This window comes from Myotis brandtii, unplaced genomic scaffold (assembly GCF_000412655.1).
Source record: "Myotis brandtii unplaced genomic scaffold, ASM41265v1 scaffold230, whole genome shotgun sequence".
Lineage (NCBI taxonomy): Eukaryota > Metazoa > Chordata > Mammalia > Chiroptera > Vespertilionidae > Myotis > Myotis brandtii.
Window position 1 is genome coordinate 5150832 of NW_005358650.1, and position 4043 is coordinate 5154874.

At 38.5% G+C, this 4043-nt stretch overlaps 1 protein-coding gene across 2 annotated transcripts in view; it reads left to right on the forward strand.

The window, feature by feature from the left end:
• Positions 1-3495: 3495 nt before the first annotated feature.
• The window catches only part of FER (fer (fps/fes related) tyrosine kinase), a 316192-nt gene continuing 315644 nt past the window's right edge, over positions 3496-4043 (forward strand). Inside the window, exon 1 of one of the 2 annotated variants that reach the window (XM_005866441.2) lies at positions 3496-3583. The gene's annotated coding sequence lies outside the window, so the exon portion shown is untranslated. The remainder of the gene's footprint in view (positions 3584-4043) is intronic. The other variant, XM_014539888.1, reaches the window with a different exon arrangement.

The window sequence follows — 4043 nt, forward strand, 5'->3', positions numbered from 1 at the left end:
TAAGTGAGGTAAGTCAGACAGAAAAAGACAAATACTGTAGGATATCACTTAGATGTGAAATCTAAAATTCCAAACTGTTTAAAACAGAGAGTAGAATAGTGGATACCAGAAAAAGGGGTGGGGGGAAGACTTGGGGTATGTTGTTTAAGGGTGCAAATTTGGCACTAGTAGATAAATAAGTCCTGGAGAGCTAATGCACAGTGTAGTGATTAGATGTACAATACTATATTATAAGCTTGAGAGTTGCTAAGATATTAATTATCCCTATCACAAAAAAGAAATGATAATTATGTGATGTGATACAGTTGTTAGCCAACACTAAGATGGTCATCATATTGCAATATATAAATGTATCGAGTCAATACATAGTATACCTTACATTTACACAATGTCCTATACCAATTATGTCAATTATATTATATATGAACTTATACAATATCAAATGTCAATTATTCAAACAATGAAATCATAATTTTAGCTGGAGGAGAGGGAGGGAAGGGACACACAGAACACAATTTCATCACTCTTATTTGGAGAAAGTCTCTTAGGTTAATGACTTTCTGATGAATTAAATTTTTTAGAACCTTCATTTTGCATCACTCACTAAGTTTCTTCTTAGTGACAATCATGACATTTCAAAGCAGACTGTGAGTTTGAAGTAAGAATAAAAAAACTCAATTGTTTTCCTTTAAAATGCCCCTAGAAATAAATAAGGATAGGTATGAGTTCCATATTGCATACCTCATCACTATCTATATTTTAGGAGTTAGGTATGAATTGTGAATTAGAGATAGCAGAAAGTCACAAAGCAAAGGAGTTGGCAGAAAGGAAAAAAAGAGAAGAAATGTAGATTAAAGAAAAAGGAGGGATAATTATGGTATGAATTAGTGGCACATGGCCAAGATTTCTCTTGAAGCCTATTATGAAAAAGGATTAAATAGGAAAATGGGGAGGTGGAGTGATGGAGAGATAGGGTAAAGGAAGAACTTTTAAAATCATTTTTTACTGATTGCCTAAGGTTTGATATCCATGTTATTGTATTCATTTGTCCAGGTAAGTAATGTCATTAGAACAGACAAAAATTGGTATTTGGGAAAATGGAATATATACTAAGGACTTAGTATTTGTCTATAGTTAGGCTGTGCTGTGGCATTTCAATAGCTATGATAGTACCTGGTATAGATCTAAATTTTAATGATAGAAGATGAATCTCTTAAATCCTATGCTAACAACTTCAACTGAACTAATATCCTTCCATGCCCTGTGGGGTTAACTAGTATTTTATGAAGCCCATGGATCATCTAGACAGGAAATTATTTTCCTTTATTCTTCCATATTCTCCCTACATTTACAAGATGTAAGGAAATTGCACAGTATATTTGAAATCAGGTGAAAGAAAGTTCTCATTAAATATGTTGCAATGCAAAGTGATTATAACAGAAGGAAAATTTTATACTGGATTCACTATAATTTTTTTTTATCAGTTTCAGAAATGCAGCATAGATTTTTGCCACATTCATTTACTTCAAGTACATTCATTCAAAACTGAGTGCTTGGCATATGCCAGACAGTTTTTAAGTTTCTTGAATGAATAGGTGAGAACTGAGAGAACTGTTGAAGAACTGGAAGGATTCTTACTGTTTTCAGAGATTTGAGTTCCTTAAACCACATACACCATGTACATCAAACAGTTCTATTATTACCTTCAGACATATATTTATTTTAAATATTTTAAAATTGATTTTTAGGGAGAGGGAGAGAAACATCTTTCGGCTGCTCCCCCCCCCCCCCCCCCCCCCCCCCCAGACACACACACACACACACACACACACACACACACATAAGCACCACTACTGGTAATTGAATCTACAACCTGGGTATGTGCCCTGACCGGGAACAGAACAGGAATCAAAAAGTGACCTTACAGTGCACTGGATGACTCTCAACCAACTGAGCCACACTGGCCAGGGCATCACACCTTTATTTAAAGCTACTTTCTGGGACTATGTAAAAACTAATTTATCAAGTACATCTTTTCAGATTTAGAGTTCCTTGTATAAAGGTAATCCTGAGAAATCCTAAGGTTCTTGGAAATGACATGACTTGGTGAAGCAATCCCCAAAGTTGCCTTTTGGCTTTATTTAACCATTTAATACACAAACATTCATTTCATTCACATTGACATGCCATATACCACAAAATTTAATAGTATCTTTTGACCCGTTTTACTCATTTCAACTCCTACTCCAGGAAACCATCATTCTCTTCTCTGTATCTATGAGTTTAAAAAAAGAAATTCCACATATAGCCATGGCTGGTGATGCTCTCAGTTGGTTGAAGCATCATCCTGTACACTGAAAGGTTGTAGGTTTAATTTCTGGTCGAGGCATATACCTAGGTTGTGGTTTTAGTTCTGGTTGGGGTGAGTAGGAGAGGCAACCAATCAATGTTTCTCTCTCACATCAATATTTCTTTCTCTCCCTTCCTCTCTCTTTTAAATCAATCAAGACATATCCTCGATTGAGGATTTAAAAAAAAATCCACATATAAGTGAGATCATATGGTATTTGTACTTCTTTGACTTGTATCACTTAGCATAATAACCTCAAGGTCATTTCATGTTGTCATAATTGGCAAGATTTCCTTCTTTATGGAAGACTGAATAATATTCCATTGTATATATACCACCTTTCTTTATCCATTCATGGGCATTATCTCTCAATATTTGCACGCATTTCAAAGAGATAGCTCTCAGGCCCTAAAGCTGACAAAGCACTAGCTGATAGACCTATTTAGTCATCAAAAAGATTTATCTTGTGGCTCAGTGGTTGAGGGTCTACCTATGAACCAGGAGGCCATGGTTAGATTCCAGGTCTGGGCACATGCCAGGGGTTGCTGGATGGATCCCCAGTCGGGGTGTGCAGCAGACAGCTGATGAATGATTCTTTCATCATTGATGTTTCTCTCTCTCTCCCCCTCTGAAATCAATAAAAATATATGTAAAAAAAGATTTATTTTCACTTCAAAGAGACTAAAAAGTACTCAACAATTACAAGTTTTCTAAAGTAAATTATCTGAGAAGGGAAATCTCTTCCTCCATTTTCAATGGGAAAATTAAGTCTCTTATTTTAAAATTTGTCTTTACATGTTTTGGGTTCTTTGACTTGGAAACGGTAGATAAGAAAAGTCTGATTTAAAATTGATATTCTTCTATGGATAGGGCTTTCATTATGGTCAAATAAATAACCCTGTTTAGAAAAAAATAGTCACCCCTCTTCTTTGGCTCCCACGTAAATGTTTTAAAGGGGTGTAGTGTGGAGGTGAGGTTGATTGAAGTTAGATTCGCTCCAGGCAAAGAATGTGGTTCAACCCAAGTACATGATACAATGCCTTAAAAAGTCGGTTACGGGAACACACCCTTGAATAGTGACTAATACCGATCACGCTGTTAACAGAGCACCTAGTTATCTTTCTTAGCTCACGTTACTCATTTTCTACTAAATTCTTTTGGGGACGGACGCTGCAGTCTCGCTGGAAGAACAAACCAATTTGGGTCCTTCACGCATTCTAGTCTCTCAAAGAGGTAAGAACTTTCACTGTAAGGACCACCCACAGGACGCTTTGGAACAGCATCTATCCCAATTCTAGCATCGAGGCTGTCGCCTTTTCTTAGGAGTCTCAGGCGCGAGAGTTCAGGGGTGAGAAAGACCCAGTTCCTGCCTTCAAGGAATTGACTCCTTTGAAGCTGAAAACCATTCTAAAGTTACAACTGATGGCAGCTAAACGTACAGCAAAAAGGGACCGATCCTGAAGGTGACGAGTGCGCAGTTAGGGGCCGGGGTCCGCGATTCCAAAGCAGCCCCGGGGATCGCCAGTGCCCCGCGGGCACGCGGAGCATTTCAATCACGCCTCCGCCCCCACCCCCCGAATTCCTTTCCGGCGGCGATCGGCCGGGTAGTCCCTCGCAGGCGGCCCCAGCTTATCACTCCCGGCCTGGCCACTTCCCGGCAGGGCCCGGCGAGTCTCCCAAAGTTTCCTGTGAC